The 14,681-nt window shown below is 40.9% G+C and overlaps 1 protein-coding gene across 2 annotated transcripts in view; it reads left to right on the top strand.

Annotated features, from left to right (window-relative positions):
• Positions 1-14,681, top strand: part of MARCHF3 (membrane associated ring-CH-type finger 3) — a 243,031-nt gene that overhangs the window by 46,305 nt on the left and 182,045 nt on the right. Inside the window, exon 2 of one of the 2 annotated variants that reach the window (XM_088475165.1) lies at positions 2,340-2,370. The exons of the other annotated variant lie outside the window; for it this stretch is intronic. The gene's annotated coding sequence lies outside the window, so the exon portion shown is untranslated. The remainder of the gene's footprint in view (positions 1-2,339; positions 2,371-14,681) is intronic. 2 annotated transcript variants of the gene reach the window in all.

Below are 14,681 nucleotides of genomic sequence, written 5' to 3'. Positions count from 1 at the left end.
ATTATCATTTGCATCTATAGGGCATATATAGCTTGCAATACCCCCTGGAAACGATCCATTTTGCTTCAGAGTCCATGGATAAATATATCATCACAGTTACAAATTGTCGAAAAGTTACAATAAAAAAATCACCAAAAACAATAAAAGGGCGTGGCTTAGCTGGTTATGTTTCACACTCTTCTTTTATTACCCTATTCTGTCGTATTACCCTATTCTGTACGTATGTTCTGGGTTCAAATTGACGAAATGTTCGACACGGGCATTCTAGTACAATAATAATATACCGTATATACTCGAGTATAAGCCGAGTTTTTCAGCACAAAAAATGTGCTGAAAAAGTACCGCCACGGCTTATACTCGAGTCAAGTGTAGCGCTGACCGGACGGAGTTCGGTCAGCGCTACACACTGCCAAACACACAGCCGCCGGTGCTGGCAGCTGCGTGTTTGGTGTAATCAGCAGCCGCTGAGAGTCTGTCAGACTCTCAGCGGCTGCTGCTGCTCCCACTGCGGGAGCCATCTTCCGGCTCCCGCAGTGGGTGATGGGAGACACGTCATCATGACGACGTCTCTCCCATGCAAAGCGGCCGGAGGAGCGGACAGCGGCGGGACCAGGAGCGGGAGTTCAGGTAAGTGATTTTTTTTTTTATCTTTTCACGTCTCTCTCTACTAGGGGGGGGGGACTACAGGGGGCACTACCAGGGGGCAATGACTACAGGGGGCACTACCAGGGGGCATTATCAGGGGGCACTACCAGGGGGCAATTACTACAGGGGGCACTACCAAGGGGCATTATCAGGGGGCGATTACTACAGGGGGCACTAAAAGGGGGGATTACCACTGGGGGAACTACAAGGGGGGGATTACTACAGGGGGCACTACCAGGGGGGGATTACTACAGGGGGGGATTACTACAGGGGGCACTAAAAGGGGGGATTACTACAGGGGGCACTAAAAGGGGGGATTACCACTGGGGGAACTACCAGGGGAGGATTACTACAGGGGGCACAACCAGTGGGGGATTACTACAGGGGGCACTAAAAGGGGGGATTACTACTGGGGGTACTACCAGGGGGGGATTACTACTGGAGGCACTGAAAGGGGGGATTACCACTGGGGGCACTACCAGGATGGATTACTACTGGGGGCACAACCAGGGGGAATTACTACTGGGGGCACTACCAGCTGCTGCCATTTCCCACACTAGGCTTATACTCGAGTCAGTAAGTTTTCCCAGTTTTTTTGGGTAAAAGTAGGTACCTCGGCTTATATTCGGGTCGACTTATACTCGAGTATATACGGTACATGTTTGAATAAATTGTTTTATCATTTTAAAATGTATTGAGGATTTTTTGAGATGCTTAAGCCTGTGTAAGTAACTTAATTTTTAAACTATTTAGGAGTCATAGGGAATATTCAAAATGCACATCATATAATATTTATACATTAAATATACATACAAAATGTAAATTTTTTTAAAGCTAGGTAGTGAATCCTTTGAAGAGAAAAACAGGTTATTAAATGTAAATGCTTTATGTTATTTTTCATTTCATTGTTAGTTGAACTATTAATATTATATTATGTACAAAGATTTTATCTTTAGAGTAGATCATGGAGTAAGAAAGTCTCGCCCACCTGTATTTTTTTTTTTAAAAAGCTAAATATTTCCAAAAAAGGTTAAAAAAAACACACACACAATAAAAGTTGTTACTTTTATGACACATACAGTATGTGTTTTACTTCACATCTGGCCTGGATGGCAGACAGTGTAGTCTGATAAATATTAGAATTTGGGTTCTGTGCAGAGAGCTTTTATAGAATTCAGAATGCTTGGCTCTAACTATATATGGTGTAAACCATACTATACTGGATTTTAATTGTCTTTTGCAGCTATATTAGGCGTTTATAGCTCCAGGATATGTGAGTGGGAATCAATGATAGAGCTGTTGTTTTTTTTTTTTTCCTTATATTTTATTTACCAGTGATGAAGACCTGCTTTGCATGATCAGGCATGACCTAAATATTTCCCCGGAGGACAGAAATTTAATATCTCAATTTTGCAGACTTTGATGGTGAACTCATTTGTGGTTTTAATAATCTAGAAATTTAAGAAACATTGTACTTCAAAATAAAATAATAATAATTAAAAAAAATAATTTTCCTCATTATTGCCTGTATTCTTAGAAACATAATAAGGTTAAGATAATGTAAACATGTCCTTAATGAATAATGCAGAAGTGGTATTTCTTATAAACTGTAAAAAGGCATTAAATGATTAGGTTAAAAAAAGACAGTAAAAAGCAAAGCTAATTATTTCTTCTTTTTTTTCTTTATTCCCTAGAGAACTGAAGTCTGTCAGATCCCAATTAGTTGTAAGTTGGCGTGGGTGTATTATGGCTCAGCACCTGGCTGTATTTGTTTTTAACATTGAGATTTTTAAACTAGGTTCTTAACTTTATTTTTTAGGTAAGCTGAAAAAAAATAAATAAATAAATATATATATATATATATATATATATATATAAAATATATAATAAATATATAATGGTATACGAGACAGCACTCCAAACCAGCAAACATCTGTGGTGCAGGGTCCATAAGCAAGTAGTATATCACACTCACCCCCTCATCAGAGAAGAATGCAGGACCAGCACACAGGATAATCAGCAACGAGAGTAGATTTATTAAACTTCCATCATGAACAAGTGTACAAAACTACATCAGAGGCCCTACAGCCTCTTTCAACTGCTCCAATGCAGTTTCCGTCTAATAATATATTAATATATTATATTTGGTCTGAGATTTTTATTATTACTTTCTTACTTCAAAGCAGCAATTCTATTTTAATATTATTGTGACAAGCTATAAGAAAATTTTTTGGTATGTATCATTCTTCCTGGTTTGTTTCTTCAGGCTGCCAATAATGATTTATAATTCTGCAGAGTGCCCACAGAGGCTAGTTTGGCAACTACAATCACATGTAGGGTCTGATTCTGAATCGGATGCACTGCTGATGTCCTGATGTCGGACACAGTTGAGCAATTAATTTGTTTTTCTACTGCGCATGGAATTTACACTATGTATGTGTCCAGAGGGGATGTAGTTTGTATCCCGGCTATCGGGATGCCAGCGCTCAGAATGCCGGAATCTCTACACCAGTAAAAATCCCGGCACCAGCATCCCGATCACCGGCATCTTGAGGTTAGGTTTAGGCTGCAAGGGGGAGGGTTAGGTTTAGGCTGAGGGGAGGGAGATTTAGGTTTATGGGTAGGGTTAGGATACTTACCAAAAAGTGTCGGTATCTAACTCTGTCGGGATATTGGGGTCGGGATTCTGACCACCGGGATCCTGAGCGCTGGCAGTCCGTACCCAGCCTGTCCAGAGTCTCTGTGCACCTACTCACAGTTGGGATTGAGAAGTATGGTATCAGAAATATCTGTATTGGGCATTCCTGGTTGGTGACTGGGATGTTAGAAGGAGGTGGCTATACGGTATGATGTCGATGAACCATATTATGGGCATGTTATGGGAGTGTTTCAGGCATGTCACTGGAGCGGTTGCGGAGACCATAGTCTGATGGATCATCTGAACCTGGCGTGGGGCTGGTGCAACTTTCGATGGTGCAACCAATGGTTGAGTCTAAAGACGCACAAAGCACAAATGCAGCATCTGAAGATGCTCAAAGTGGGTATCTCAGTCCTTGCACATTCAAACGCACACCTGAACGCCAGGGCAGGGCTTGTAGCGGTATTTGCATAGTCACAGATTTGCGATCGGCAAAAGAATCAGACACAGACTCCGCTGCATCCAACTCAGAATTAGGCTAGTCATTCCCAATTTTGAGGATTGCCTGCACCTGTTGATTGTGCACTGCGGTGTCAGTGACAGTTGCACCCAGTCCCCACCTTGAGGGCCATAGTTTTGCTACAATTGCATATAGTGAACTAAAATTTTCCCAACATTAGACTGACATACAGTATATGCCAACCTTCATACACATATATCAAAACTGGAGATGGTCAGGAGAGGACCCCTGGTCCGCTTGACATGGAATGACCCAGGCCTATAGTGAGCAGATTTCCTTCCTCTCCTGCTCCTGCTCTCACATGCCATGCTGAAAGTTGTCTATGTAGCTAGAAGCCATATTTTTGCAAACCCTAGTGAAATTTTGAAAACTGGATAATGATTTGTAGAGGGCAGCTAAGTTAAATGACTATAAGATTATACGTAAAAGGTACTTAACTTGCTATTTGAAAAAAACAAACTGATTTTTCCGAGGTACAATGTAGTATGAAACACGCATGTACTCCCAAGACCCCCCAATAGCTACTGCCACTACTTTTGCCTGGTGTGGCTGTGATACACAGGTCCGAGTCTAGTTACTTTCTGTATTTACAAATACGTGAATATTGTTGATATCATGTTGTTATTTATTTATTTATATACTATATTGACACTTTTTGTGTCTTAAATATTATTTGTTATTTGCATCCAATTTATTTTTGTCGTATTATGTATTCATGCTTCAATAAAGAAAAAAAATGTTTTAAAAAAAAACTACATAGGGATTACTGCTTTAGTACATTCTTACTGTTTTTTTCCTCTTTTTTTATCTTGAATATTTTTTTTCAACTTTACTATTGTTCTTATGATGTATGCTTTTTGTGTATTTATAGATTAGCATGCAACTAAATTTGTTTCTTACATATTCATGGTGCTGTTTGGTGTAGAGCTTCCTTTTATCTACATTAATTATAAAAAGTCTGCACAATTGAAGAACAAATGTACAATTTTTAGAATACAGAAGTGAGAACTTTCTATACCCTGATCGCCTAAAAGCCTGATTCAGAGATAGACAAATTTGCAGAGCTACACAGAAGCGCTGTGCAAATCCCTTCATCTCTGATGCAAGTGCAGAAGGAGGTGTTAGATGCCTCGTTGCTGCATTTGCGATCCCAGCACTGCGACCAATGATCGCGATGGTTGCTCCTTTGGTCAGGCTGTGGGAGCTGAAGCTTTCCGCAACCTGACTGGGTGCTGGTCACGTAAGAGGCCAGCAATCTGCATCCATCCGCCGACGCAGTGCCTGGTCTGGTCCCTCAGGAAAATGGTGACAACACGCCCCCGTTTCCGGGAACAATGAACAGCCACGCCCCCGCTCCGCCCCCTGAATGCATGCTGCAGCTTAGGGGGTCGGATTGCAGGACCTGTTCTGCACATGACCTGACCTGTTCTGCACATGTGTGGAACAGATCCTGTGCAGGCACAGACCTGGAAACATCGGAGATGTACGTTCTTCATCGGATAAACGTACATATCTGAATAAGGTCGAAAGTGTGTAGGGGTGGGTTAGGGTTGGGCTACATTCACATTTGCCGGCAATGAAAGTATATAATAGATCCACTGTCATGCCACTGTGCCCTAGACTAACAAGACATGGTCATACCTCCTTCCCTGATCATTGCACATGTTGAGTGGTATGGGTTACAACATTTTCTTTTCCTCAAATTCTTCTTTTTCTCTAAATTAACCTTTTATGGCTTTGGCCAAAAAATAACTTTCAACAGCACTTTTGGATGGACACAGCACAGCCACAGTGACAGCACAACCCCTTAGATATGGACGCAGTGACAGTACCATAGCCCCTTAGAGATGGATACAGTGACCGCACCAAAGCCCCTTAGAGATGGACACAGCCCCAGAAGCACAGCCCATTAGAGATGGACACAGCTCCAGCAGCACAGCCCCTTAGAGATGGACACAGCCCCTTAGAGATGGACACAGCCCCAGCAGCACAGCCCCTTAGAGATGGACACAGCCCCAGCAGCACAGCCCCTTAGAGATGGACACAGCCCCAGCAGCACAGCCCATTAGAGATGGACACAGACCCTTAGAGATGGACACAGCCCCAGCAGCACAGCCCATTAGAGATGGACACAGACCCTTAGAGATGGACACAGCCCCAGCAGCACAGCCCCTTAGAGCCCCACTTGGACACCGCAGAGCAGAGCGCAGCATGTAGAAGCATGACTGGATTGAAGTGAAATGGCGCAGGGTCAGGCCGCGGCTCCTTATATGGAATTCAAAACCGGAAAGATGACATTCTGTCTCGATCTGACATCCGAGCCTGGCGGGAAACTCCGAGCCAGGACTCGTACATCTCTGTTCAAGAAGTTCGGAGCAGCCAAATTCAAGGTAATCCGGACCACTCATCTCTACTTCTAGCAGATCACCTTCATTTCTTACCGTTTAATTTCTGAGCTGAAAGTGTTGAAATATCCTATTACAACCTTAACTGTTTTGTAACAGTCAATTATTTGTATTTTCAAGACCAGCTGTTTAGAGGAGCTCCTGACTGCAGTGGCTAGGCACAGCATCCTGAGAGGATAGAAGAGGATACATGGGCACTGTATGGGTTGCATTCTCCTACCCCTGGTGCCGTCCCTCCTCTGTTCTGCTCTGTTCTGCCCGGGCAGAGTGGTGAGTTGGGCCAGCTAAACTAAACGACTGTTTGACTATAAGTTTATCCATGTCTCCTGCAAGGCGCATACTACTAGACTGATTTATTAGTGAATAATAGCATTTTTAAATACCACATTATTTAATACACAATAATTTATTTTCATACTGTATATATTTTTGCGTTTATAATACTATATTCTAATCACCATTAATTTAATTCTGTATGTCAACTAAGCTTGTGCAAACATTAAATTATTTACAATCATAATGGACAAGCAGGGGAGGAAGGTATAGAATGCATGTGCTCCTGATACAATGGCTATAAGGTAAAGCTCTACCAGTATTCTATTACCAAGAAAGAGGAAAGAAATAGTTGGTGTATTTATTATATTAAAGTGACATATATTCCAAAAATCCCATTACAGGCTGAGTCTCCCACATCCCAATATTCCGAAATATGGAATATTCCAAAATACAGAACAATTTTGGCATGACTGAGATAATGAAACCTTGGATTTTTGATGGTTCAATGTACACAAATTTTGTCTAAGGCACAAATTATTAAACATATTGTATAAAATTACTTTCAGGCTTTGTGCATAGGGTGTATATGAAACATAAATGAATTTCATGTATGCACACAAACTTTGTTTGAACCACAAAATTATTGAAAACATTGTATAAAATTACCTGCAGGCTGTGTGTATAAGGTGTATATAACACATAAATTAATTCTGTGTGTATATTGGGGTACCATTCCCAAGATATTTTATTATGATATTCAAATATTCCGAAATACGGAATATTCCGTTATCCAAAATACCCCTGGTCCCAAGCATTTTGGATATGGGAGACTCAACCTGTATTATGTGTGTGTGTGATTCATTTTTATACCTTCAAATGTCCCTATTTTTCTGTATCGACCAACTGCACAATAATATTGGTTCTTCTGCATGTTGGATGGAATTCTTACTATCTTCTTTGAGAGTTATTGTACTATCACATTAATGAGCTGCCTTGCTCAAATGGAAGTGAGTCTCTCTCTAATCCATACAATTTTCTGTCCAGGCGGTTGTTTTACTGTTGAATTCCTTTGTGTTTGACTGAAGTTATTTCATTCTTTGACATCGCTATTCAGTATAAACAGTAGAGCAGATCTGAACACTTTCACCTGTCCATCCACTGACAGACTACATGGAAAAGAACAGCCAACACAATTTAAGGCTTGCTCACAGCTATTAGCTATTAATGTACTTTGCAGCCGCTAATGCCTATAAAATGCACTAAAATTGGTTGAATGGTTTAATATCAGCTAACACTGTGTTCTAAAATGTCAACAACGCATTTTAAGGTAGATTTTTTTTTTGTGTCGATTAGTCTTTGCCGCTGAAATCATTTTACTTATGCCCCTTTCACATCTCAAATCTGGGTCCAACCAGGGATATTGAACCCGGGACCGAACCGGGTTAAACCCTTTCACACTGCACTTTCGACCCGGGTTGGTCTATTTTCACAGCACTTTCGACCTGGGTTTTTCATTTACTGCATCCTGCCCCAGGACTCCAATTTGCCATGGTGCTGAAAATCTGAGAGCTCACTCTTTCCTGTGTAGTGTGCTGGCAGAGCTCAGGCTGCTGACATCATCATTGCATACAAAAAGCAGCCAATCAGCACTTTTCCCTGAGTCCCAGGTTGAATAACCCGGGTCAGACACTTTTAAGTGCACATAAACCTGAGCCCGACTCGTGTTTAACACTGCTTATAACCCGGTTTGAAATGCCAGGTTGCTCAACCCGGGTTATTCCAAAGTGGTGCTTTTAGAATGCACCTCGACCCGGGTCGAGACGCCTCAACACTACAATAACTCGGGTTATTTTGGAGGTGTGAAAGGGGCATAAGCAACCCAAAAAAATACACAAACTCGCCATTTTATATTACCAGTGACTAAGCAGATAACCATGGGCATGTCAACCATTTCTCACACCAGAATATCATTTTTTACAGTATTATGGAGGAGTTTTATCACCAAAATGAGTGATAAATTTCACTGTGTATGATAAATGGTGCTCCAGCCAATCAGCTCCCAAATGTCATTTTTCTGAAAAGTTGACAGTTGGGAGCTGATTGGCTGGAGCACCATTTATCATGCACAGTGAAATTTATCACTCGTTTTGTTGATAAAACTCTTTAGTACATGAGGCCCTATATCTATTGAATCTTTCCGAATTAGTCCTTTTCCGTGACATCTTACGTTATTTCGTGTTATTCCATGGGATTTGGTCAAATTTACAGAAAAATACTACTTGTAAAGATTTTTGCCTCTTTTTTTGTGTTGTATTTAGCACACATACAATAACTTCAAATTTGGTTACTTTCAAAAAGGTTCAAAAATATCAATTTAGCGGTTCCCTCTTGTTTTAGATAAAATGGGAACTGCAACAACAGAGCTGATCTGTTCTTAAATAACACAAGATATTGTGTAAATGTGCTGCCTTCAAGACATGTTCTGGGATATTTTGAAAGAATTCTGTTTCCCATTAATTCTTCTGGGAATTGAGATATGCTTGACAACCAAGCTTCTGCTGATTGGTATTTGTGCAACATTACACTAGCCATTCCTGAACATGTCATCTCAAACTCCGCACAGTCAGTAAATCTCCAAGCAGATTTCCAAACAACGTAATATTCTACTTAATATTGTACATAGGAAAACAAAATTATTGGTTCACTGCGTGTTTCTTTATATACCAAGAGTCCAGTTGAGCTACTTCAATATTACTACAAAAAGGTAAAGCTATTACTTTAGATCCATTCTGTATTGTGCCTCGCTGACGTATACTGAGTTTCATTGTGGCTCGAGAGTGGGACTGGGAGAGTCCTCACCATACTTGCCTACTCTCCCGGAAGTTACGGGAGGGTCTCGATATTTCAGGTAGCTCCATGCACTCCCGGGAGAGTAGGCAGATCTCCCGCATCCCGCCCCCTACTAGTGAAGTGGGCAGGATGGGGAGATTTTACGGGGAATTTGTAGGTCCATAGAAGGGGATGGGACTAAAACACCTCGAATAGCGTAATTTAGCCCCACCTCCTCGTGGACCTGCGAATAGCGGCCTTTTCCAGTGAAGGGGTGGAGCCTAATGATGTCTACAGGCCGCCCCAACCCCTCGAAGCTGTCAGCAGCATCTCCTCTCCGGGCTGCTCCCGGTAAGGAGTTTTGAAAAGTCGGTTAAGTATATGGTCCTCACGCACTCAGTGAGACCTAGTATCTATACAGTGGTCCCTAGGTCTTCAACTGCTGTATTTATGTCCTGGCATCCCGAGTTCCCCCCTCATTGTGCAACAATGCTGTAAATGCATTGGATTCTGTGATGGGAGAACAGCACAGAGAAAATATCATCGTGCCTAACGTCTGTATTTCAGAATACTTGGCGTTCATGAAATCTACACTTCCGATGGTCCTCTTGAATGATGTGGCACAATTCCATAGGTTGCTCAGGATCACATGATCAGAAGGGGGTGGCCTCAGCTGTATTTGTTCTCAATGCACTGCAGCACCATTACATATCGACATTTCAAAAATGAAAGAGAGCCCGGGGAGGGGGCTGGTTGGAAAATAGAGGGAGTAAAAGGAGTTTGGGTAAGGGGGTGGGGGCTCTGCCAGTTTCATTTGTACTGGGCCCCGCATATTCTACTGGCAGCTCTGCCCACATCAATTGAAATATAGTATTGTCATGGCTTAAAATGTTATGTTTACATTGGGCATACTTGCCTACTTTTGAAAAGCATTTCAGAGATTGTGAAAGCACTACCTATGCGCTTGGTAAAGCGGACGTGTACTGCTACATCTGAGAGGTGTGCCATAAAGTTGATTTACATCCTAATGTAAATGAGCCCCAAAGCAGTTAGTAAGATCTACTTGTAGATAAAATCACACTGATGCTTTTCAGAAAATGCATGTAACCATAGGGATCATTGTGCCTTATAACAAATGCAGGGAAATTATACTAATGATCCCATTTGAATGTACATATCTGATGCCGGCCATACACGGTGCGATTAAGAAATGTCACGATGTGTTGTACGATTTCCCTTGAGATTCTTCCCTTGAAATTCTACATACGATGTGGTCAAAATAGTGTACAATTGATCGTTACGATCATACGATCCCCATATGCATATGTATCACATTGTACATGATAGATCGCATTCTTACGGTTTTTCCGTAAGATCTACGATCCAGCTCTACAACGGCGGGACACACATCGGCATCATAAACGGACATAAACAACAAACGATGTGCACGAGTGATCGTTACAATCGATCGCAATCGTACACATCGTGCAAAAAATCGCACCGTGTATGGGCTGCTTTAGTTTTTTCTTTTATATAACAGCTTCATAATGGGAGTAAGGTGCAATCAGGGAGATTGTTAGACTCTTCAGGGAGTCAGGGAGATTGTTGCTATTTCAGGGAGTCTCACTGACAATCAGGGACAGTTGGCAAATATGACATTGGGAAATGCTTTTGGAAATGTGCTGCTTCACCAAAGTTTAACTGCAAGCTGAAAATTGTGTCCCTTTAAAATTTAGATAAGCTCTTATCTTTACCAATCCTGAGCTGGTGAAAACATGTGAGGCTGCATGTACTAAGGAGTATAGGGATGGATGCTGTAAATCACTCAATAACCCATTTATTCTAAAAGTTTTTGAAATCTTTGCAATCTCGCAACTGTTCTGCGTACAAGTATAAAAAATGCTGCTGCTTGTGTCAATATAGAATTTTTTGATGTGACGTTGTGGTTATCCATGTAAAATGTGAGGATCATAATTTTTAGCAATTTCTGCGTCTTCTCCTTTAATGACCCATAGAAATGTGCCATGTACAACACTTAACAATATAAATAATATTTAGTGTATAATCTCTTGGGAAACAATGACAACAGCTAAGTTTTGTTTGTAATCAGTTTCCAAAACAGCATAGGCATGGGCTCAATAAGGATTCCTAATCTTAGAAAGACTAATTTTAATCTGCTAAGGGCAACTCCACAACACACAGCCTATAATAGTATTTTCATAAGAATAAAAAGGGTCTGCCCTTAGACACCTTTCACAACAAATCACAATAAATGTAATAAAAGAAAATAAGCTTAAAAAGTTAATGGAAATTAATATTATTTGATCCAAATCAGTAAAGGGAAATAAAAAACTAAATTTAAACAGATACATTTATTTTAATGGAGCTAAACAGAGGAACGTAAACTATAAATATTGGATTATAGAAATAAAAAGAAATCACAAAAAGCCTAGCCTAATATATACCCACAATAACATTATTAGAGTATAGCGGAGTGCACCTGGGCATGCGACTTACTGGGCGGAGCGACCAGGGAGTACACTGGGCCCTGCGGGTACAGGATGTTAAGTGAGTTGCGCAGCAGAGGTGTTGGTGGCAGTTAGGGCCTGATTCAGAGTTAGGAATAGAGATAGAGATAGCACTTGACTGTGTACCTGGACAAACCATGTTGCAATGCAAGGGGTGTAAATACATAATTTTTTTTTTTTTGCATATAGGGTAAATACTGGCTGCTTTTACATATAGCCCATAAATACTGCACAGCTTTATTATTACACTACAATTTAGATGCCAGTTTGGACACCTCCCTCCCAAATCTAAATCTCGGCACATTTTAAATCTACCCCAACTGCAGTGCAGCATGGTTTCACCAACATGATCAGTTGAGAGGGATATCTCTCTCTATTCCCAACTCTGAATCAGGCCCTTAGTCCACACGTGGTACAGATTAACCAGGTCTCAAGTTTATTTAACCGGGTAGAACAAGGTGGCACACAGATATAGGGATGAACAGCTACAATAACAGTGCTGTAGCGTAAGGGTATTTCTGGGGGTTGCGGTGGGCCAGGTGGCAGGATGGTGTATTCCCTTGTGGTCGTGTTTCGCTATGCCCTTTAGTAATAGTGGTGGTGTAGGATACTTGTGGTACTCTGTAAGGGTCTTAAGGCTGGAAGTCTCCTGGAACGCTGAGGAGGAAAGATGCGCTAACAGAGCGCACATGTGCATGTCAGAGATGAGGCCTCCTACTGAGCCTGACTGCTATATGGATATGAGGCAATGCAGGCAATGGATATGACATCCTCATCCAACAAAAACATAGGGTAGAGAATACAGAACCATTGCCTTGAACCTATGGACAGCATTGTATTTAGTACTATTGGCTTATTTATGAAAATGCTCTAAGGGTAAATTTTTTATTGCTGCTTATCACAGCAATGAAGAAAAATAGCTTATTGCCATGATTTAACAATATTTTGAGGGATTCTATGCTGCCATGGCAAAAAATTTCCAAAGCGATAAGGGTTATCTCGTTCTGGAGCCACAGTTCTCAGAATAGCTATTGTTACTTGATAAATTTCATGCAAAACCTGTTTAATGCTAGCATGGCTATTCCCTTACATACTGTATATGGCAAAAGAGAAAACTAAAAAGTCCTATCACTCTTGTTTTCATAAAAAAAAGCTTTTTTCAAACATTGATAAATCTGCTTCTGGGAGTGAAAACATCCTATATTTGTAATAAAGGAAATAATGAGCCTTTACCTCTGTATTCAACATCCCGTCTTCCATTATTCTTGTATTAAATTTTGATGGGTTTGGTAAAAACCAAGTGGCCAAAAAAAAGAAAATCCAAAGAGAAAAACATTACTATCAACAGCATGCATTTTCCCAAAGACTACTCCTTAGCATTTGCCTAGTATGCCTCTATGGCAAATACAGACCTGAATATAGTTCACAGCACATCAGACCTGCAAATTTCTTTCCAATAATGTATCCAGCTCTTGGCAAACACGGAAGAAACTTGAAAAGTGATTAGGTAAAGATAGCAGGCCTGAAACCACCTGGTGCAGATGGCATACATCCAAGGATCCTCTAAAGGCTTAACCCAAAAATAGACTGAACATATTTAGCACTCAAGAACTCAATTTCCTTAAATTCGGTAGCACAGAATTGGTAGAAAGCAGATGTGGTGCCATCACTGAAAAGGAGAACTGACTTTGCAATCTGAGAAAGATTGTATCCAATTTAGAGAAGAATTAATCATACATTAGCCTGGTTGCTTTTCTGGTCAAAGGACTTTGATAAATGTATCTGATTTAATTTTTGCAAGTGGTTTAAATACTATGTTGCATAACTACAATGCTTCTCAAGAATTAATCTATTTTGATTTTCTCATTGAGCATGTTGGACGTTTTGGATCTTTGAGTAGATGTTACTTCTGAAGTAGTAAACTTTTAAAGCTTTTGAAGAGTTACATGTTCACAAAAATCAACAGGATATGTATACATTCTAAGGCAGAATATCTTTATCTTTAACCAAATGCTTAAATGCACATTACCCATTTTTATTTTAACTTTACGTTTAACTACTGTCAGTCTGTAAATATTAACAAGTGGATGTATAATTGTGACAGTATGGGCATACTCTGCCTCCCTATCTTGTTCAGGGTTTTACTGATTAATCTTAAGTTTCCCTTTATCATCTTCAGTTACCAGCTGTTATTGACTGTCCCTACTTGGTGTTATTCAGCCACCAGACACTCACTGACTGCTTCCAACAGGCTCCAACACAAGGGCTATTGTCCCCCCGTAACACTCATACATTCACCAGATTAACACTTCAGACAGCCTCCCTCTCCTCCCTGGTACCTCATCTCCTCATCAGGCCAAACTCTCAGTTGGCTCCGCTACCTTACTCATTGAGAGCTCGGGCCCACGGAAGATATGAGGCACCGAGGAGGAGAGGAACTGTAGGCTACTACCAAAGTTCTAATCTGGAGAAGGTGTGTGTTACTGGGGGCAATAGCCCTGAACGCCTCGACTCAGATCCCCTCCCCTAGTACGTGGTAGCACTGGTCACATTGAGCAATTCATTATCTAAAATTTGCATTGAAACACAATTTCTGTAGCATTTTTGTATGATTGGGGTTTCCCTATTTCGCCTGCTAGTTATGAAAATAAAGGGAATGGTTATGACTTCCCCCTACATTCACTAAGGCAATTAGCTAATTCACATGTTTGATACATAACTCCCAACATAACCTCTCCAGAAGGGACACAATGCTCTGGTCCTGGACTTCCCTGGTAATTTTTGATTGGTGGCGGCTCCAGGGGCGGGGCTGCAGCACAGTCAAAAATTTAAATAGGGGA

This window comes from Taudactylus pleione, unplaced genomic scaffold (genome assembly GCF_031769625.1).
Source record: "Taudactylus pleione unplaced genomic scaffold, aTauple2 ptg000162l, whole genome shotgun sequence".
In the NCBI taxonomy this organism is placed as follows: Eukaryota; Metazoa; Chordata; class Amphibia; order Anura; family Myobatrachidae; genus Taudactylus; species Taudactylus pleione.
The sequence above is the reverse complement of the archived record's forward strand: the minus strand, read 5'-3'. Positions and strand labels throughout refer to the sequence as shown.